Raw genomic sequence first — 24,597 nt, 5'->3', positions numbered from 1 at the left:
TAAATTCTCAGACTCTTCCCTAAAAACTCTATTTAATATCCACATTCCCACTCAGCTACTCTATATCATCCTCCCCAATTTTAGTAATATTTAGTTACTAAATTTTAGTAATATTTTAGTAACATTTGGTATTTATATAATATCTGGGTTTTATTAGTGTTTTTTGCTTGCTTGCTTTCTGTACCTGCACCTCTTGGTATACAGGTGGTATTTAATAAATACTTGCCAGAAGAGCAGCACCAGACTATTTATTAGTTAGGATACCTCACTTCCATTTTGAGGTTGGCCACTAATTAGTTGTATGACATAGAAAATCACTTAACTGTTCTGGACTTCAGAATCAATAATAACAAAACTATGGAGTCTACAGAGATACATTCTTGCCACTTATATTATTGTCTTAAAATAAGGAAATGAGAGAGTGAGATTAAAAGCACACATTTTTAACTTTACAGTTTGATTTATCTAAGTCTTTGATATGTAGTTTACATTTGATTTGCCTACATGCAATCACACAGAAATATGTACAAATGTGTAGAAAACATATTGGAATTTAGAATCTGTATACATTATTTCTATTCCTTTACTGACCATTTGTACTATTTATGACCTAGGCATTCTGTGACTATTCTGCCTTTATATTTGATAGAAAAATGAGTTTTTAAAAGTTTATACAGGATTGTATTTCTAAAAAGTATTTTTCCTTAGAATTTTAGTCAAGACCTTGATTGGAATTATGATTGATGCTCAACATCATCTGAAGAAATTTGCCCTTTGGCTGCCTTTGTCATTTTATTTCACATTTGTCATGACTTGGAGTCTATTCAGATAGTGATCACTCACTCCTTGCTATTTCTTTCAGTCAGAATTATTATTTGCATATCACCTTTTTAAATATAAAATAGCAAGTTAGGCTTCCATGAGGATACTACTGTGTTTAAAACTAATTAAATAAAGGGAAGAACCTGAGAATTCTGATGGTGACCCTGTTGAAATAATTGCTAAAATGCTTTTCATTATTGAATTAAAGGATCATGCCCTAGAAGAATAGAAAGACTAGAAAGGAAATTTAGTAAGTATGATTTAACTCAATATTTATTTTTCAAGTTCCCACTGCTAAATTATTTTAGGATTTAGAATATTATCCCATTGCATTTGAGGTGAATGAACTCCTTTTAAATTTTTCTCCTTTAGGTGCTGTAATTTATTATCTAAAAGAAGTCCCGTGGAGGGATTAGTTCAACAGCAAATTGTATTTCTGTTTCCAGCAGTTTCCTAATTTAACATTTCTTTAAAGTTTCTGTATCTCCAAAAAATAGTTTTTACATTAATCACACAAAATTAGGGTGATCATAATTTTTGTTACATGACACATTTTACATCATTGGTCTATATATGGCCTTTAATTATTTATTTATTATAAATAAAATAAGCACTCAAAAACCTATCAACCAACACAAAAACTAGAATATTGATAATATTAGGTAACACTCACCTTTAAAGTCTTTCTCTAACCTGTTCCAAATGATCTCAAACTTGCTTGTATCATAAACTTGCTTGTTAGCACCTCTACCCACCTCCTCTTTCCTACCCTGATTTTCATTTTCATCCATTACCCTTAATCTACAACATCTATCTTGCTATAATGAATTATTGGTTAAGGATCCATGCCTGTAAATAAGAGGAATTGATTCTAGTTAATCAGAATTAACTAAAACTAAACTGACTTAATAGAAATGAATGGAATGAAATTTTTAAAAATAAGTCTAATGAGAGAAAAATATTGTTCTGTTTATGAGAGAGCTTAACGAATGGAAGGAGAAGCTAAGAACCAACCTACATAAGAACAGGAACTAGAAAAACTGCAGCAGAATCACAGTTTTTTTTTTTCAAAGGTGAAGGCATGACTCAGGTCCCATCTTGTTATTAAATAAATGTGTGACTGGTCTGGTTGCTGTTATGTACCATCTTTATCCTAGGAAGAGAGCAGGGCATGCTGATGGACTGCTCTACCAGACTATATAAAATAGAAGAACAGGTCTCCCAGAACAAATTTAAGTTACTTTTCATAAAGGAGAATGAATATTGAAGTCAAAAGCAGCTCAAGTTCACACCAGAAATACTTTCCTCACTCCAGACTCTTGGATTAGCCGTCTTAACACAGATTTATAATCCCCAGTTGAATTTAACATTGCAATCTTGGACCTATATCTCAGGTCTCATTATTCTACTCCTATTAATGTTGAACAGTTACCAGTATTTTTAATGTAAAACAAATGACAATTTCACATGGTTTAACTAAATATAGTTTCATAAGGAGCAGAAGTGACTCATCACATAGTTATATTAGCCACTTTCTAGTTACTACAAGAAGTGCTCACTGTTCACTTTTTGATTCTTTTATTTATTTATTTATTTTCAGCATATTATGGGGGTACAAATGTTAAGGTTACATATAATGCCCTTGCCCCCCTCTCCCTTCAAGTCAGAGCTTCAAGCATGTCCATCCCCTAGATGGTACACATCACATTCATTATGTATGCATATACCCATCCCCTCCCCCCCACCTACTCGACACTCAATAAATATTATTCCTATATGTCCACTTAGGTGTTGATCAGTTAATACCAATCTTTATGAATACTACAAAAACCTTTATGCACAAAAACTGGAAAATGTGGAGGAAATGGACAAATTCATAGAAACACACAGCATCCCTAGGCTCAACCAGGAAGAAATAGAATTCCTGAACAGACCAATATCAAGTACTGAAATTGAAACAACAATAAGAAAACCTACCTAAAAAGAAAAGTCCCAGACCAGATGGTTTCACACCCAAAATTTTACCACACCTACAAAGAAGATCTAGTAGTTATTCTGCAGAAATTATTCCACAACATAGAGAAGGATGGAATCCTCCCCGACACATTTTATGTAGCCAACATCACCCTGATACCCAAATCAGGAAAGGATGCAACAAAAAAGAAATCTACAGACCAATATGCCTTATGAATATAGATGCAAAAATTCTCAACAAAATCCTAGATAACCGAATCCAGGTGCTTATCAAGAAAATAATCCATCATAACCAAGTGGGCTTCATCCTAGAGATGTAGGTATGGTTCAACATATGCAAATCTATAAATGTAATTCACCATATAAACAGAAGCAAAAACAAAGACCATATGGTCCTCTCAATAGATGCAGGAAAAGCATTTGACAAAATTCAACACCCTTTTATGATAAGAACGCTTAACAAAATAGGCATAGATGGGGCTTACCTAAAAATGATACAAGCCATATATGACAAATACACAGCCAACATCATACTAAATGGGGAAAATTGGAAGCATTCCCACTTAGAACTGGAACAAAGCAAGGTTACCCACTATCTCCACTTCTATTCAACATGGTGCTGGAAGTCTTTGCTGTAGCAATCAGACAAGAGAGCAGAATTAAGGACGTACAAATGGGAATAGAAGAGATCAAACTCTGACTCTTTGCTGATGATATGATATTATATCTAGAAAACCCCAAGGATTCAACCAAGAGACTCCTTGAATTGATAAATGAATTCAGTAAAGTCTCAGGATACAAAATTAATACAAATCAGAGGCATTCATATATGCCAACAACAGTTAAAGTGAGAACCAAATCAAAGATTCATTTTTTTTTATTTCGGCATATTATGGGGGTACAGATTTTAAGGTTTCAATAAATGCCCTTTCCCTCCTCCCCCCACAACTCTGAGTTTCCAGCATGACCATCCTCCAGATGGTGCACATCTCACTCATTATATATGTATATACCTGCCCCCCCTTCCCCCTGCCCAATACCCTATTACTGTAGTACCTATGTGTCCACTTAGGTGCTGCTCAGTTAATACCAGTTTGCTGGTGAGTATATGTGGTGCTTGTTTTTCCATTTTTGGGATACTTCACTTAGTAGTATGGGTTCCAGCTCTAACCAGGAAAATATAAGATGTGCTATATCACCGTTGTTTCTAAGAGCTGAATAGTACTCCATGGTCTCATTTTTTGATTCTTTAAATTTAGAACTTCTTTAGTTATTTTTCTACTTTGCTGTAAATAGCCTCAAATATTGATAGTTTTCTAGGTGATAATAGAATAGCATGAGCTATTGGGTCCGACAGATTTAGTTCTAAGTGCCCATAATATTAATATATATTTAGTGTGTGAACTCAGTGAAATTACTTAACTTATCTAAGACTCAGTTTCTTCATCTATTAAATAGGGACAACTAATGTCTCTCATCTCACATTGTCCTAAGTCTTAAATGAGATTACACATTTAAAATCCTTAACACAGTGCCTGGTATAAAGGAAGCATGGGACCAATGTTAGTTATTGCTATTAAATAATGGCACTTCAAACCTTTGCAATTTGAAAATTCTCATATTAAAAGCTGTAATCAGTTCTGCTAATCAGGATAGAAAATTGAATTCATTATGGGTGCAGACATTTCCTTTATTCAGGGAGAATCGATTTTAGTCAAAAGAATAAACTATACATACTGCTTCAGGGAGTCCTTTAATCTGAGAATTTAAGTGTTTTGTTTAATAAGAAGGATGGTTTTATTCATAGGACAGTTGTACAATAAGGGAAATGTGTGCAACTATGAGTGAGCACCTGTGAATACATGTTTTCTAGTTGTGGTTTTATAATAAACTGCTCTGAAAACAATCAGTTGCAGTTGAGAGCCATGTATGAGTTCTGTCCAAGTGATGCCCTGAGGAAATTAGGACCAGAAACCCTGTTACTAATCCCATTCACATTCTTTATTTTTCCCTCACATGTGGAATGTTTTTTTTCTTGACTTTGATTATCTAAATCTTCCAAACCTTTAAAAATTCTTATCTGTAATATAGGAATAAAGTTGTCATTTGTAACTCATGGAGTAGTTGTTAGTTTGCACTAAGGTAATGAAAGTAGAGGCGTGTTTTGTGCACGATAAATCACTTATACAACTAAGCTACTATTAGTATTTTAATCATGTTAATTTTTTCAGCTCAAAGACAATATAGAGCAGTAGTTAAGAGTGTGAACTCTAGAGCCAACTGCCTGAATTCAAAATCTGACTTCACCACTGTGGGCAAGTGACTTGAACTTACCGTGGCTCATTTTCCTCATCTATAAATTGAGGATAATTATAGTACCTTTTTCATGTGATTTTTTTTCAGAATTACATGAGTTCAATTATGAAAGTACTTAGAAAAATGGCTGACATAAAATAAATGATGTATAATTATTTCTATTATTATTATTGTCTTCCTTGTTCAAATTGATACATTGAGTTGTACTTTTTACATTTATTGCAAGATTTGTGATTGCGGCTTGGACCACACTGTCATGCCTTATTTACATGGCATCCTGAAATTATGGTGTTGGGCAAATTATTCATATCTTTATATCTTGTTTTTGCTTCTGGATTATATGTTCCTTCAGGGTTGAGTTATGTTGCCTACATTTTGTTATGTCCCAAAGGAACTAATAATTCTCTCACATATGAATTAAAACCTCTCTTTCATTCCTTTTAACGTATACATTGGTTTTTCTCAGTCATTTTGAAGTTATTTTAGCAGAGGAGCAGTGAAGCCTGCCAGATTACACCAAAGTACTCTTGGTGTCCGCTCCCAGTTGGTTTTCGAATCTGAAGAACTTTCCTTGTCCAGTGAATAATAGCTAAGGCAGTTGGGTCAACATGAAAAGATACTCAAAATTTAGTTCTGTTAGGACCACCTTGGCTACTAATTTCATAAATGACGTTATAAGAACATCTTTTAAAAGTCCACACTTCAAACTTTCACTTAGAGGAAGAATGTAAATTCTTGACAAAAAAAAAAAAAACCACACAGTTACACCTACACACTCCTCCAAATAAAAACAAAAAGATATGAAACTGAATTTTCAAACAATTATTTAAAACAATTTCCTAAAAATCTGGCCTGAAGATTTTGCCATAATGAGACATATTTGTGAAGGCTGGAAGGCATGGTATATTTTAACACTGTTATCTTGTTTAACAACCCTTAAATATTAAACATGCAATATTTATATATTTAGATATAGGATAAGTTGGCCTTAATTTGTACTCTTTTATTGCATCATGATGGCTTAATTTTTTAATGACAGATAACTGGGGTATCTTAATGTGGATATAATTTGTAGGAAAATAATTTCAGAGAGAAATGCCATGCTATATGGAGTTTTATAAGTATTAATAAGTAGTTCTATTTATAACAATGAATTCATTCATCCAACAAATATTTACTGAGCTTAAACTATGTTTAGGCACTCTTACAGGTACTAAAGGGATAGCAATGAACAAAATAAGCCAAAAGTCTTTGCTTTGAGGAGTGGAGTGATATGAACCGGATCAAGTTTAAACAGTATCTCTGGTTCATACTGGACACATTAAAGGATGGGAAATCTGTAGGCTGAACAATCCCAATATGGTGTTGCACAGGGGTTCAATCTGGGAGGCATTCAGTGCCAGCAAGAATTTTCATTTTAGACATTCTTTAAGAATAAGCAAAATCTTTCCTAAAGGGCCAACAGTTAGGTATTAGTGTGAGTGTACTATGCCTCCTCAAATTATTTCATGTTACACCAATGTTGTTATAAAGTATAATATTTTCCCTGAAAGGGAAAAGATGTTGGGTGTAAAAACTTTGAAATAAAGATTTTTCTGATGTTCTAAAACACAGTAATATCAAACCAAATAAATGATCATATTTTAAAAAATTTTTCTGGTGGAAGAACAAGTATATACCCTAACTGTTAGAGAACCTATAAATTCTATCAGAGAAGACAAAAAATAAAATATTAATGAAACCATAATTTAAATATTTTGTAATATTTTTATAAAAATGTGATCATAAAATGTGACCAGATTTAAATGAAAAATTAAAATGCCTATTCGAGTCATTGGTTCATCTTCTGTGGTCTTTATAATGTCAATGCTACAATATAAAAAAGAGGATTCAAGTTAAGTTAGTTAAGAGTCAGTTGCTGGCAGCTGTAAATTCAGTTCTTGCTTGTTTTATTGGTGAAGTTAAATCAGTATGAAAGTGTTCCAAAAATATTATAATTCCCTTTTCCTGGTCAACTTTAACCTTACACTTTCTTTTTGCATCATGAGGATGAATACTACTAATATTTAGTGCTGAAATATTCATTTATCATGTATCATAAAAAATCTCAATCTCCTGAACAGATTTCAAGTTCTCTAGTGTGACTGTGGCTCACTAGAGATTGTGAATCATTGATTTCATGTAATATTGCTCATTAAATATAAATATTATGATGATGTTTAAGATAATCATGCACTAAATAAACAAAAGTTTTAATTACTTTCTCTTGTATAGTGGATGCTGAGCTGTAATTATTCAGGTATAGATCTGTTTAGCTGAGCAAACTGAGACACACATTTCCTTGAAAATACAGAATGATTTTAGTTACAAACTCTTCCACACATCTTTAGTAGCATTTTATTCTATTACTTACTGTGCATTCTTGAGTCAATATATGAACTTTTATTAAATTTCCATGTTAGGCACTTAGAAGAAAAAAATGAATCAGAGGTCCTTGCTCTTAAGGGACTTATTTCATAACCTGGAGAAACCATTTGTATAATATTTAAGGTTTTTCTCCTAACTAATTATAATTTAAAAGCTTTGTTGAAGACTTAAATTCAAGTATCATTAATGAAAACTCACTTTTTCTCAAGGCCATGTTACATGCAGGGGAGTATATAAAGATGTGCTACTTGTTCTGGTGGAAGTTACCACGGTTAATTAGAGAGCCAAACAGGGCAACTATTGTTGCGTGTGAGGGCGGGTGGTCAGACTCTGGATACTGTAGGAGCTCAGAAAGAGATGGGACCATTATGGACTAGGATTGGTTAAGAGTCATAAATACATGGTTCTAGAAATAGAGCCTGAAGCCTTGAAAGTATGTAGATAACAAGAAAAGTGTTTCAGAGATTGAGTCTATTAAGAATAAGAAGCTATCACTACATTTGGATGTAGTAAAAATAGATGGGGTTATGTAAGTGCCATAATGAGTAATAAATGGCTTGATATTATTCCCACCCCCCTATCAGCTCCCAGCCTTGCAGTGAACTGACTGCTGAATGATATTTTTCATTTTTGGTAAAAAATCAAATAGTTATTTTGGCATCAAAAAGTCATTGCAGAAGTTTTCACTCTTATCATTTGTCACTTTCTTGTGACTTAAAAATGTGGAGCACAAGCTATCCTGACCGCCTTTCATTTAATAACAACAGTTTGTAAAAGCTCTTTTTGTCCTAAGCTATTGCTAAGATACAGAACATAGAGTATAGGTATTCTTCCCAGCAACGAACTTCTTGCAGAAACTGGAGGGAAGCCAAGAGAAAAATCAATCACCATTATTCTGAAGTGAAGTTTCACAATGTTCTCCTTATGTTATTATCTATCAGTTCTCTGAGATCACTGACAATTTCTTACTCATCTTTGAGTCCCTTGGTGCCCAGCACTGTGTCCAGCAAATAATATGATGCAAATGTTTATAAAATATATAAATAAATTATAAGTAAATTAGACATTCATACCAGAAAATCCAAACATTGATCCTTTCACTCAACAAATATCCTTTCACATAATGAATTTTTTCCCCATGTAGTTTGAAGTATAGAAACATCTGTCATGTCTTCAATGCACAAAGTCTTCATAATTTTTTTGTGTGTCCTACAAAATAAAAGCTAGAATAAAAAGATCTGTTCACAAGATGGATTTTAAATTTCAGATTTCTACCCTATATACCTCTGAAATCTACTATGGTGGCTGACTGTTCAATAAATTGATGCATTCTCCCCAGGGAAGTTGAAGTTGATAAGGAAGACAGAACCTTTCCTTAACTTGCCTTTGAAATAGTCTGAAATGTATCTTTGGAGATACATTTAGAATCATGAGTTGAACCTATAGGGCAAAGAGGAGACTCCACCACAAACACAGCTTTCTTGCTTCAGGTAACATCCCTGGGCTGTTGTTCTAAGGCAATTATCTCTGTTATTAATAAAAGCAGTTGGCCACCTAGAAGTTTTACATACTTCTTTTTTCATTTTTTTATTTTTGTAGAGACAGGACTCTTGCTATGTTGCCCAGGCTACTCATAAACTCCTGGTAGAGCAATCTTCCCACCTGGTCTCCCAAAGTGCTAGCATTACAGGTGTGAGCCACTGCATCCAGCCTTGCACAGACTTTATTTAGAAAAATTGTAGTCAATAAAATTATCTTTTTAATTTAATTTAATGTTTTAAATTTTTTATTTCAGCCTATTACAGGAGTACAAATGTTTAGGTTACATACATTGCCTTTGCCCCATCCAAATCAGAGCTTCAACCATGTCCATCCCCCAGATAGTGAGCACTGCACCCATTAGGTATGTATATACCCATCCCCACTTCCCCTCCATCTACCCAGCACCCAATGAATGTTATTACTATATGTCCACTTAAGTGTTGATTAGTTAATACCAATTTGATGGTGAGTACATGTGGTGCTTGTTTTTCCATTCTTGTGATACTTCACTTAGTAGAATGGGCTCCAGCTCTTTCCAGAATAATACAAGTGGTGCTATATCACCATTGATTTTTGTGGCTGAGTAGAATTCCATGGTAATGTGGAAACAACCCAGGTGCCCATCAATACATGAGTGGATTAATAAAATTATCTTTATAAAAAAATTTCAATTTGTCAGAGACAAGAAACAATATATTCTGGTAAATAGAATTCTATATGGGGAATTCTAATGTTTGAGGAAATTGGATACAATAAAATACACTTAGAATTTAAACTAGGTGATTTAATTAAGGAGGTGAATAACCTCTACGGGGGACCTACAAAAACTGAGGAAGGAAATAGAAGAGGACATAAACAGGTGGAAAACCATACCATGCTCATGGGGTGGAAGAATCAACATTGTTAAATGTCTATACTACCCAAAGTGATCTACAGATTCAATGCAATCCCTATTAAAATACCAACATCATTTTTCGCAGAGCTAAAAAAAAATGATTCTGTGCTTTGTATGGAACCAGAGAAGACCCTGTATACCCAAGGCAACCTTAAGCAAAAAGAACAAGTTGTACCAGATTTGTACCAGCATCAATGTACCAGATTTCAAGCTATGCTACAAGTCTATAGTAACCCAAACAGCATAGCACTGGCACAAGAACAGAGACATAGACCAATGGATCAGAGGAGAGAACCCAGATATAAAACCAACCTCATATCACCATCTGACCTTTGACAAAGCAGACAAAAACATACACTGGGGAAAAGAATCCCTATTCAATAAATGGTACAGGGAAAATTGGATAGCCACATGTAGAAGACCGAAACAGGATCTGCACCTCTCATGTCTCACAAAAATCAACTCACAATAGATATCAGACTTAAACCTAAGGCACAAAACCATAAGAATTCTAGAAGAAAATATCAGGAAAACTCTTATAGAAATCAGCCTAGACAAAGAATTTATGAAGAAAACCCCCAAAGCAATCACGGCAATAACAAAAGTAAATAAATGGGCCCTGATCAAATTAAAAAACTTCTGCACAAGCAAGGACACTATCATTACAACGAATAGACAATCTACAGAATGGGAGAAAATATTTGCATGCTATACATCTGATTAAAGGGCTGATAACTAGAATCTATAAAGAACTCAAGCAAATAAGCAAGAAAAAAAAAACAACAAAAAGTGGGCAAAAGACATGAACAGAAACTTTAGAAAAGAAGATAGACGAATGGCCAACAAACATATGAAAAAATGCTCAACATCTCTAATCATCAGGGAAATGCAAATCAAAACCATAATGAGATACCACATAACTCCAATGAGAATGGCTTTTATCAAAAAGTCCCAAAACAACAAATGTTGGCATGGATGCAGAGGGATAGGAACACTCATACACTGCTGGTGGGACTGCAAACTAGTACAACTCCTACTAAAGTAGCATGGCGATACTCAAAGAGCTACAAGTAGAACTACCATTTGATCCAGCAATCCCACTACTGGCTCTTTAACCATAGGAAAAAAAGACATTCTATAAAAAAAAGACATCTGCACTTGAATGTTTATAGCAACACAATTCACAATTGCAAAGATGTCTAAGCAACCCAAGTGCCCATCAATACATGAGTGGATTAATAAAATGTGGTATATGTATACCATGAAGTACTATTCAGCCATAAAGAATGGTGAACTAATACCTCTTGTATTAACCTGGATGGAACTGAAGACTGTTCTTCTCAGTGAAGTGTCACAAGAATGGAAAAACAAACACCACATGTACTCACCATTAAATTGGTACTAACAGATCAACACATATGTGCACATATGGAAATAACATTCATCATAAATCAAGCAGGTATTGGGGACAGAAGGTGATGGATAAATTTATACCTAATAGGTACAATGCACAGTACCTGGGGGCTGGGAACTCTTATAACTTTGACTCAAATGGTACAAAAGCAATTTATGTAACCAAAATGTTTGTACCCCCATAATAGTCTGAAATTAAAAAAAGAATTTAAACTATGTGAAAAGCAATTTATTCTTTTGATGACTGCGAAAGTTTTTCATATTTCTGCAGTTTTCAGGATTCTGAGACATCAGTTCATTATTTTATTTATATATGCATGAAAAAAGTGCAGGAGGTTAATGAAACTAAATCTATAATAATCCTGTGACATAATCCTCCTCCCCAATAAAGCCCTGCTTTTAAAACAATGATTACCATAAGCTGTTTACTGAATGTTCTTCCTCTGGAAATATGTTAACTGCTTCACCTTTACCTTATTTGTGAAATACATTCCTAGTTAATAGCTTACTGAATAATCCTGTATTTTAAAAGGAAGACCATATTTTTATAACATTCCATGTTTCCTGCTTTCCAAGCAAACATATTGGGACTTGAGGATATGAGAGCACAGAAAAAAAAAGACCTATGGAAAAATTATGTCTAAACAGTGAACAAAATGGACAGTGATATTTAGTTAGAATTGAAAACAACTTACCAGGAAAACCAGCTTCTTCGAGTTGAATTGACCATAAAGAAAACATTAAGTGAAAGAACAACTACTCAGTGTAGCACATTGTTTCCAAGATAATACTTTCCTAGTGTTTGTTGTTAAAGATAAGGATGAGTTCATTTACAGTAGTTTTATAGGTAGTGATGCTTCTCACCTGCTTTAAAGGACTGTCTCTCCTGAGAGGTTTTCCATTTGTTTCTGAGCTTTAGATGTATCATTGGCCCTGAAATGTACCTTGTGCTAGACTCTGCTAAACTTCACTGACCAGATGAGTGCTGGAGATGTGAACCCAGGTTTATGATGGCTAATTTTCACAGATGTTTTCATTTGACCTCTGAAAAATTTTCTTACTGTTTTGAGAGCTCACCTATGCTTTTAAAAGAATGTTTATTATATAGGGTGTCCCAAAAGTTGGCATACATAGGGAAAATGGGAAATTGTAGCAATATTTTGTACATAAAGGTACATTTAGCTACAATTTACTATTTTCCCTATGTATGATGACTTTTGGGACACCCTGTTTTTTATCCAGTGCTTTTACCTTTTCTATAATATTTCTGGAAATGGATGCTGTTACTTTTTGTTTTATAATAAAGGCTGTAGTATTTCATATTTGAATCCTATTTTCTCATTTAGCATATAAGATTCTCAAATATAAAAAAAAAACTTTCTGAATGTTACTAAGATCTCAGCTTTGAAGATGAATTGTTCCTTGTGATCTTCCTAAGTTTACAAACCCTTTTATATTTAACTTGCTATAGTATGTGCATTTTGGGATATTAATAGGCTTAATAAATATGTTCTGTGGGCACATTTCTTTATTCATTTTGGTTTCGCCATGTGTGTTTATTTTGCAGGTCCTAGAAATCACATGCATGCTGATGGTATTACTATTAAATAGTTGAACACTGGTAAATTCAATGGATAGACGTTTTTAGGTTTCCTCAAAAAAGATGCACATCCAAATCTATGGGAAAATAAGGTAAGTCATATGAGGTCATTTCTCCTTATGGTTTCAGAATCTCCACCAGGCTACAGAGAATTTTGAGGTATGCCATGTTATTGGTCTTTTAATTGAAATGACACCTCTTTTTTGAGATGTTATGTCTCCCTTGGGGGTGGGTATTTTTTTGTGTCTCTTCCCTCAGTGTCAGTTGCTATTTCTTGCTGCTGGTGTTATTATGACTCCCTCTAGCAATCACCTCTGCTTGTAATTTGCTATTTTTAGCAACTTTTGGATTGATTAGAACCTAGTGATCACAACTGGGATTAGCATTCAAAATCTGAAAACAAATGCTTGAGTGAAGAACTGTGAGGCCATCCAATGAGAAAATTACTAAAGATTTAGTGTGTGGACCTTCTAAAATCTGTTCTGACTACTTAGAAAAACTTTCTTTTTTCTTTTATCTTTTTAAAATTATCTAATTGAGTATTTTTCTTTCTGAAATTTCATGCAGGAAGTGATTTTTAAATTTATTTTTGATTTTATTTTTATTTCAGCATATTATAGGGGTACAAATGTTTAGGTTACATATATTACATTTGTCCCACCCAAGTCAGAACTTCAAGCATGTTCATCCCCTAGAAATTTCGGTTTCTTCTAGACACAAGATTGAATCATGTAACCTCCATTTAAATGAAGTATTTACCTCCGCTGATGGAAAGAGAATGGGTTGGCTGTGCAACAAGAATAGGGCCCAGTTGGAAATCACATTCCTCATTGTAAATTAATAAGCTATTACTTTATATTACAGTTTTCTTTTTCTTGCGACAGGTAAGAATGTGTTGATTTACCAAGTGAATCAAAGGTGAATTTGAAAAGGTGAAAATTAAAAAAAGATGATTTTACAAAACTGAGGCCAAGATCCTGAGTGATAGGACTGTAAAATCAAAGCTGAAATTTCTTGTCTTTTTCATTACATTACTATTTATGGCATTTGTTTTAGATTAAAAAACAGTATGAGTTATCAGTCCCTTATCGGATGCATAGGATGCAAAAATTTTCTCCCATTCTGTAGGTTGTCTGTTTACTTTCATGACTATTTCTTTGGCTGTGCAGAAGCTTTGTAGTTTGATCATGTCCCATTTATTTATTTTTGTTGCTGCTGTGATTGCCTTTGGGGACTTCTTCATAAACTCTTTGCCCAGGCCGATGTCTAGGAGAGTGTTTCCAACTTTTTCCTCTAGAGTTCTAATAGTTTCATATCTTAGGTTTAAGTCTGTTATCCAGCGTGAGTTGGTTTTTGTGAGAGGTGAAAGGTGTGGGTCCTGTTTTAGCCTTCTACAGGTGGCTATCCAGTTTTCCCAGCACCATTTATTTATTTATTTATTTATTTTTAATTTTTTTTATTTTGGCATATTATGGGGGTACAGATTTTAAGGTATCAATAAATGCCATTTCCCCCCCTCCCCCCAAAAGTCTGAGTCTCCATCATGACCATCCCCCAGATGGTGCACATCTCACTCATTATGTATGTATATACCCACCCCCCTCCCCCCTCCCACCTGCCCAATACCCTATTACTGTAGTACCTATGTGTCCACTTAGGTGCTACTCAGTTAATACCAGTTTTCTGGAGAATATATCTGGTGCTTGTTTTTCCATTCTTGGGATACTTCACTTAGTAGTATGGGTTCCAGCTCTAACCAGGAAAATATAAGATGTGCTATATCACCATTGTTTCTTAGAGCTGAATAGCACTCCATGGTATACATATACCACATTTTATTAATCCATTCTTGGATTGATGGGCACTTGGGCTGTTTCCACAGCCTTGCAATTATGAATTGTGCTGCTATAAACATTCGAGTGCAGGTGTCTTTTTTGTAGAGTGTCACTGGATCATTTGGGTAGATGCCCAGCAATGGGATTGCTGGATCAAATGGTAGATTCACTTGTATCGCTTTAAGGTATCTCCATATTGCTTTCCACAGAGGTTGAACTAGTTTGCAGTCCCACCAGCAGTGTAGGAGTGTTCCTCTCTCTCCGCAACCACGCCAGCATTTATTGTTTGGAGATTTTTTGATAAAGGCCATTCTCACTGGGGTTAAGTGATATCTCATTGTGGTTTTGATTTGCATTTCCCTGATGATTAGAGATGCTGAGCATTTCTTCATATGTTTGTTGGCCATTCTTCTGTCTTCTTTAGAAAAATTTCTGTTCAAGTCTTTTGCCCACTTTTTAATGGGGTTATTTGATTTTTTCTTCCTATTTTTCGTGAGTTCTAAGTATATTCTAGTTATCAGTCCCTTATCGGATGCATAGGATGCAAAAATTTTCTTCCATTCTGTAGGTTGTCTGTTTACTTTCATGACTATTTCTTTGGCTGTGCAGAAGCTTTGTAGCTTGATCATGTCCCATTTATTTATTTTTGTTGCTGCTGTGATTGCCTTTGGGGACTTCTTCATAAACTCTTTGCCCAGGCCGATGTCTAGGAGAGTGTTTCCAACTTTTTCCTCTAGAGTTCTAATAGTTTCATATCTTAGGTTTAAGTCTGTTATCCAGCGTGAGTTGGTTTTTGTGAGAGGTGAAAGGTGTGGGTCCTGTTTTAGCCTTCTACAGGTGGCTATCCAGTTTTCCCAGCACCATTTATTGAAGAGAGATTCTTTTCCCCAGCGTATGTTTTTGTCTGCTTTGTCAAAGATGAGATGGCTATATGAGGATGGTTTTATATCAGGATCCTCACATCTGTTCCACTGGTCAATATTCCTGTTTTTGTGCCAATACCATATTGTTTTAATTACTACAGCTTTGTAGTATAGTTTGATATCTGGCATATTAATGCCTCCCATTTTGTTTTTGTTGCCTAGAATTGCTCTTGATATTCGGGGTCTTCTTTGGTTCCATACGAAGCGTAAAATTATTTTTTCTATATCTGTGAAGAATGCTGATGGGATTTTAATAGGTATTGCATTGAATCTGTAGATCAGTTTGGGTAGTATAGACATTTTGATGATATTGAGTCTGCCGATCCACGAGCATGGTATGGATTTCCATCTGTTTACATCCTCTGCTATTTCCTTCCTCAGTGTTTCATAGTTCTCCCTGTAGAGGTCTTTTACCTCTTTGGTTAAATATATTCCTAGGTACTTTAATTTCTTTGTTGCTATTGTGAAGGGAATTGAGTCTTTGATTTGGTTCTCAATTAGATTGTTGTCACGAAAATTAGGAAGAAAAAATCAAATAACCCCATTAAAAAGTGGGCAAAGGACTTGAACAGAAATTTTTCTAAAGAAGACAGAAGAATGGCCAACAAACATATGAAGAAATGCTCAGCATCTCTAATCATCAGGGAAATGCAAATCAAAACCACAATGAGATATCACTTAACCCCAGTGAGAATGGCCTTTATCAAAAAATCTCCAAACAATAAATGCTGGCATGGTTGCGGAGAGAGAGGAACACTCCTACACTGCTGGTGGGACTGCAAACTAGTTCAACCTCTGTGGAAAGCAATATGGAGATACCTTAAAGCGATACAAGTGAATCTACCATTTGATCCAGCAATCCCATTGCTGGGCATCTACCCAAATGATCCAGTGACACTCTACAAAAAAGACACCTGCACTCGAATGTTTATAGCAGCACAATTCATAATTGCAAGGCTGTGGAAACAGCCCAAGTGCCCATCAATCCAAGAATGGATTAATAAAATGTGGTATATGTATACCATGGAGTGCTATTCAGCTCTAAGAAACAATGGTGATATAGCACATCTTATATTTTCCTGGTTAGAGCTGGAACCCATACTACTAAGTGAAGTATCCCAAGAATGGAAAAACAAGCACCAGATATATTCTCCAGAAAACTGGTATTAACTGAGTAGCACCTAAGTGGACACATAGGTACTACAGTAATAGGGTATTGGGCAGGTGGGAGGGGGGAGGGGGGAGGGGGGTGGGTATACACATACATAATGAGTGAGATGTGCACCATCTGGGGGATGGTCATGATGGAGACTCAGACTTTTGGGGGGAGGGGGGGAAATGGGCATTTATTGAAACCTTAAAATCTGTACCCCCATAATATGCCAAAATAAAAAAAAATAAAAAAAAAACAGTATGAGAAGCGGGGGAAGAAAGAAACCTCAAAACAATCAAAGTGGGTACTTTTGCTGAATATATAAAGCAGAATGTGCATCAGTCACTCAAAGATGGACCATATAAACCTGGCATCATCCATCCTGTTTCATTATTTGACAGGTAGTGTAAAACATTTCCTTACGTTTTATGACAGTTTTGCTGATGTGGCTATGCACAACTGCAAGCCTGGGCACTGAAAAGACAAACTGTAAGAATGCAAATGTGTGCAGCACTGAGATAGTTACAATTCCTGAAATTCTTTCATGAACATTTGTTTATTATTATCTTTGACACCCAAGTTTCACCTTTTAGTTTAAATCCATCTATGTTCCATGCTTTGAATTCAGTTCCGATTTAACAAATTAAGTAACTAAAGAAACAAATGCTTAGTGCTGTGCTCCTCAACCCTGGCTGCACATTAGAATCACCGATTGAGCTTTGAAAGTTCTTAATGCCTGGGCCATACCCCAGACAATTAAATCAAAATATGTGGGAGTGTGACTCAGGCAAAAATACTTGCTAAAGCTCACTAGGTGATTTCAATGTTCAAAGAACCACTGCTTTGTAATAAAGCCTGATCAGGTTGGACACATCACAGGGCCTGACAGGTGCCATTTTAAACACAGGTCTCCACAGCCGGGCCACTCAAGCTTCTGTAGGACTTGACTTTTTACTTTTTTAAAAATTTCCTCTCATATATATCGTGGAATGCTGTTCTAAAACCTTTATAAATCTTCTTCAAACTATTATTTCACCTTTACTATCTTCACTCTTAGCAGTATATCTTACTTCCTACAAAAATAATAATAAGGAAGCTATCTGATGTGAAATTCCCCAATTTCCTTCACTTCCTCTTCCTCACTTACCTGTAACAACCTGGATCACTACTTCCATCTCAATTGGCAGAAATGCATCCTCTTTCCTCTCCTAGGACGTTGCACTGGCCCATCCTCCTGTCTCAGCTCGTGTTCCCTTGCTGCTTTTCTTCTCCTTGGCCCAGACTTGCTCTTGGGCTGCCACCCAAATTCTCTCCTTCACTTCTCCCCAAGGTCTCCCACCAGTGACTTCCACTGACCAGTTCCAATAGTCCACTTGCTTGCTCTCCCCACTCCCCACCCCTTTGGGGACACCCTTATTCTCTCTGTCTCAGTTGCACCAACGACACTTCTCAATCAACTCCTTTCTCTTTCTCTGCCTATGCCTTAAGTATTTTTGTTCAATAGAGTGCAACCCTTAGCTAGCTTCCAGTCTCTTCCTGCCTGTTCTCCTTGGCAATCTCATGGCTTCAGTTAATACTTACATGACGTTTGCTTATAACCCAAACTCTCTCCTAAATGCTGGGTTTTTACATTCATTTATAGACATTGCAAAAAGCTCAAAAATCTCTCTGTTTATAACTGCCTGGAACCTTCTCTCACCAACCACTCCTACTCCTATTTTGCAAAACTGAATCTTAAAGGGACATATAAAGCCAAACAAAACAAAAAGTAACAGCATACCAACAAAAAGATTCCTTCCCGCTCTGTTATTTGTGTCTCAATTTCCCCAATCACCTGGTCTGTAAATTGCTGCGTTTCCAGTCAACTCTGAAACCTCCTGACACTTAATGATCTTTTAAATCCATCTCTTTCTCTGCATTCCACTGCCTGAGTGAAGGAACCAATTATCATAGTCTCCTTTCAAAGTGCTACCAGAGGGATTTAGAAAAACACAAGTTTTTTGTATCATGTTTCTGCTTACAACTCTTCAGTGGCTGCCCAGGGCTTCCTGGGCACTGTCGCATCCTGTCTTCCTGTGCGCTGACCCTTCCTTCCTCCAGGGTCCTCACCATCCTTGCAGGCTCCTCACCAGCACAGCCCTCTGCCCATCCCAGCTTGTGCTCCAGCCTTACTGGCACTGACTCTCCTGAGGCCTTTTCTGATACTTCTTATTATCTCTATCCTCCCGCCCGCCAAAAAATTCTACTTATTAAGATTCACACAAAATGTTATGTCTTCTGTGAACTTTTTTCTGAAGGTCATTCTCTTCTACCTCTGCCTCTGATATGGAGTTAGTCACTTCCTAATTTGGGCTCACATAGAGAAGATAATAGAATTTATCACATTGTTTTGTAATTTTTAAAAACATAATTGTAATTTCAACTGTGGAAATAAGCACATCTTTCTTGGATGGATTAAAATACTACAAATAATGAGAAATTTCACTTTTATTATTAGCCTCAATTCCAGCATTACCATGGTTACCATTCTAAAGTGTAAGCTTGTAGACCCTTCACTACAATTTGCTTGTAAACATAGAAAATATTGAATTACATTTTAATGGCGTTATTGCAATATAATTGACATATGATGAACTGCACATATTCAAAGTATACGATTTGATAAATTTTGATGTACGATGTGTATATATGCCTGTGAGATCATCCAAGTCTCCTCCTACCACTTTGTAGTCTGCCTCTCTCAACGTTTCCTGACCTCCAACCTCATGACAACCACTGTTTCTTGTTTTCTGTCATTATGTTTACATTTCCCAAAACTTTATATGACTATATATGGAATCATACGACATATGGTATCTTTTTTTTTAGTCTTCTTCCACTCAGCAAAATTTTTTTGAGTTCATCCATGCTGTTGCATTCCTTTCTATTGCTGAACACTATTCTATTGTACAGATATACTAAAATTTGTGTACCTATTAAACTATTAATTGAAATTTGAGTTGTTTTCAGCTTTTGGCTATTACAAATAAAACTGCTATGAACATTTGTCTGTAAATCTTTGTATGAACACATGTTTTCATTTCTCCTGGGTGGACACCTAGGAGAGGAATGGCTGGGTCATATGGGCCATGTGGTCATATGAGTCTTTTTACGTCTGCTTTATATTATTATTTTTTATGTTCAGAGTTTTGGGTTGTATGGAGCAGAAGGAATAGGGAAAATGACATCTACTTCATTTAACTAGAAGTAGAAGTTGAGCTCCACATTTATATGCTTCTTTAGTTCCATGATACTGTCCAAATGTCTACTGAATTAACTGACTCAGCTGTAGTTCTCTACATGGTCTCTCAGCCTCTTGCCCAGTGCTTAGAATTGGCAAATGCCTTAAGGGAAAAAGTAGCTCAGAGAATATGAGTTTCCCTCTCTGAGATTCCTTTCCCTTTCTGTTTTTGGCCTTCCATGTGCAGGTGGCCTCCACCGCTTTATTCTTTCAAACAGATGTAATTTATTGTTTGTTTTATGTCTAGCTTTTCTAAGTTTGTATGGTCTCCTTCAATCTCTTCCATCAGAGTCAGAAATAAAAATTTGAAATTATGAAACAGTATAGTTATGTTATACTCTTATATTATTAAATAAAAATATTTGCCAATCTGGTTATTTTTATTCACTTATTCTACAAATATTTGTGCAATGTCTATGATGTAAAATTCTATGCCAGATACCAGCAATGCAACAGTGACTCAAATAGACTCAATGCTGCCATTATGGAACTTCAGGTCTAGTAGGAGACCCAGATGTTAAACAAATACTGGCATGCATAAATATGGAATTATACTGTTATAAATGCTAATAATGATGATGATTATTATAACTAACCTTAATATATTTTTTTCCATTAGCAAGTCTCTGCTTAAGCGTCATCTAACTCATAACTATCTCATTCAGAGACGGGAATGAGATCATTCAGAGGGAAAGTACGCTTATTAGAGAAACTTAAAACTATTGTTATTTCAATGCCTAGTTAAGACTGGAGACTATAAATTAATAGTGCTATTAGTCTGTCCAGTTGGTGATGGATTTTCTCTTGCAGAGCTGCACTGCTGGGTACAAATATATAGAAGGCAGATGAATAGATGGGAAAGTGAAAAGAGGAGATGGCTTATGAATATTGAGAAATTAGAGATATTAATAGGTTGGATAATGCATTGACTTTAAAAATAGCTATAGCGTTGGGGGTACTTGAGCAAGAAAAAAATGTGATTAAGTGATAATGAACGTAAACAGTTTTGCTGATGAGAAAGTCAAGGATATGACACAGGAGTAGGTGGCTGTGGTAGAGGAGAAAGTCCTAGGGATGAGGAAGTGTAGGAACAGAAAGTTTAGGGCTGACTAATCTACAGGATTGTCAAAGTCACTTAGGATGCTTGCCAGGAGTTGCAGTAGAGAAGACTGTAAGTTTGGAGGAAAGCATTGGAAATAGTTTTTAGTTTTTGTCAAGGTTCTATATTATGTCTATACCTCCTAGGATGTGCCTCTGAATTATTTTAAGCAGTGAGAGTTTGTGCTAAACAAAATTCTTCATAGCTAGCCTGCAGTGGCCCAATGTCATATCCATAGGAAATTTCAGTGGAATTGCATATTTGTATACTTAACAACAATTTATTGAGTTCCCGGTGTGGAAAAATAGCTTAGAAATTACTTCTGATGATAAACGTTAATCTTTTACTAACAATGGAGGGTCATGTGGTTGTATAAAAATCTATCATCTTCACTTAGTAATCCAATACAGGCTGGAACAGTACCCAACCCTATGTTTTATTGAATCATAGGGTAGTCCTTGCCTTTTAAAACTCTCAGGGGGTGAATTTTTAAAGGCAGTTATATATAGAAATATTCTATCCTAGCTAAATGCCTCATTGTAAAATTATGTTCTTTAAAAGGAAACTTCTGAAGTAACTGAAAGGTAAGTTTTTCTAGTAAAAATTGTTTTCATTTCAACCATTTTGATGAAAACATTTATAAAATGAAATATATTATATGTAGTATAGTCATAATTATGTCTATGTATCATAATTACAAACATCAGTTAGGTAATTTTGCTGTAATATTATGACTCTGAGAACAACTGACTGGGTTGTTTCCTCTTTTATTGTTAAATGTCTAATTTTACTGTGCAGTATACACATCCACTTCTGGCAGTCTTCCTTTTCTATTTATTTGTGTGTTTATTTATTTAGTTATTATTTCAGCATGTTGTGGGGGTACAAATGTTTAGGTTACACTTATATTGCCTTTGTCCCACCCGAGTCTGAGCTTTAAGTGTCTCCATTTCCCAGACGGTGCACATTGCACCCATTAGGTGTGAATATACCCATCCCTCTACCCCCTCCCACCTGCCCGACACCCAATGAATGTTACTACTAAATGTGCACATGAGTGTTCATCAGTTAATACCAATATAAAGGAGTACACGTGGTGCTTGTTTTTCCATTCTTGTGATACTTCACTTAGTAGAATGGGCTCCAGCTCTATCCAGGATAATACAATAGGTGCTATATCACCATTGTTTTTTGTGGCTGATTGGAATTCCATGGTAATGTGGAAACAACCCACTAATTTATTCTGGACTGTGGAATCAGATAACTAAACTGTTTAACTGCATGGAAAGTGGAAGCAAATAGGCTCTGAATAAATATTTGAAAGAACTTACTCTTATGATATTTGTTACAAATATTTTATCCACTTTTAAAATGTATTTGCAGATTCTGAACACTTGGGATTATCATTATATGATGTCAGGATAAGCAAGATATCACTATACCTTGTGTAGAGACTTTGATTTCACCTTTTTTTTCTATGTAGACTAAAGATATATAGAACTTTTATTAATATTAATCAATAAAAATCTTTCTAGTTTATGTAAACATGGCCTCACAAAATTTTAAAGCTGAAGAAAGCCTTAGAGAGCTTTTCTTCCAAAGTTAGGTTTAATATCTTATGTCAAAAAATATTTTGAAAGGGTCATCTGTAAAGGATATTGAAATGAATATATCATCCCAGGAATGCTAGATATTAAAAAGTGTGATATGAATCTGTCACTCAGTATGATTGCCTTGATTCTAGTTGTCCAGAAATTGAAACTGGACTTTCCTAATATTGAAAATAAGTATAGGTTTTATACTACATTTATTTAAAATATATCTTCATAATCTTCAATAAAACTATCTTGAAACATCACTACAATGAATGAAGAAAAATATTCCCTCAATTCATTCAGAATGAATATATTCAATATTATATAAAATCAAGTATAGTTGCAAACATATAAATGAACATTAAGTATTTAATGTTAATAACAGAAATATGGCTCCTAAACTTAGAAGACATACTCAAACATAGAAAAAATAGTCAATCTGTGTTAAAAACCAGACTACTTTATATTTGAATTTAGAAAATAGTTTTAACATTATAGTAATAGTCAAGATGAGCCACTAAATTTTAGAGAAAGAAAGGACCCCAGCAATGATCCAGTTATACACTTACCAAGCCTTGAATTATCTAATTTTCTTTGGAGAAATTTAATCCTGGAACATTTAAGTAAATTTATTAAAGTTACACAGGGATTATTGGCATTCATTTGTTCATTATTCACATATTTATTATTTGTCTAGTGTATGCCAGGAAGTATGCAAGACCTTTGCACCACACAATTTAAAAAGACCTCCAAGAAGTTCGTCAATTAATGGCAAAATGGGGACTGTAACTCAAGACTTCTGATGCCTTTTCTTGGCTGCTTTACAAAATGCCTTCACACCTCATTTGTTTGTTTCAATATCTCAGAAGACCTTGTTTCTATTCTAAGAACTCTAGCTTTATACAAATTCTTTGCATGTCTTTTAGGCCCTATTTTTGTCACATTTTCCCTTTTCAATTTCTTTATTCAGTTTGTTGCATAAAAAATATCTATTCTCATATTGAGAATTCTTGTCATGGATAAAAGCAATAAAAACACAATAGCAAGATTGCTTTACATATAAACAACTGCACTTTAAGAAGAGGAAATCTGGATCTCTGTACAACAAAAAGATTAGAAAGGAAAATGTGAATAAATACTGTATTCAATATATACTCAAATATGAGGACAAGGACAGTGTACCCATAAAATAGCTCACTTAGTTTCTTTTGTTTATGATGCATAATTTCTTAATCATCCATTTGTAAAATAAGAATGAACATTAAGAAACAAAATCTGAATTGCATTTATTTTGACAATATCATTGCTAATCGCAAGCAGCAACTTCATTGACTCACAATGTTAAATGTATGGAACCAGAGAAGACCTCATGTAGCCAAAACTTAAGCAAAAAGGACAAAGCAGGAGTCACCAATTGACCAGACTTCAAGCTATACTACAAGGCTATAGTGACCAAAAGTATGGTATTAGCACAAGAACAGAGACATTGGCCAATGGAACAGAACACAGAACCCAGATATAAAACCTTCCACATAGTGCCATCTGATCTTTGACAAAGCAGCAAAAAGCAGACACTGGGGGAAAGGATCCCTATTTAATAAATGATTCTGGAAAAATTGGATAGACACACATAGAAGATTGAAATAGGATTGCATCTCTCAACATTCACAAAAATCAACTCATGATGCATAACAGACTTAAATTTAAGGCATGAAACCATAAG

The sequence above is a fragment of the Microcebus murinus genome, chromosome 1, assembly GCF_040939455.1.
Source record: "Microcebus murinus isolate Inina chromosome 1, M.murinus_Inina_mat1.0, whole genome shotgun sequence".
NCBI lineage: Eukaryota > Metazoa > Chordata > Mammalia > Primates > Cheirogaleidae > Microcebus > Microcebus murinus.
The sequence above is the reverse complement of the archived record's forward strand: the minus strand, read 5'-3'. Positions refer to the sequence as shown.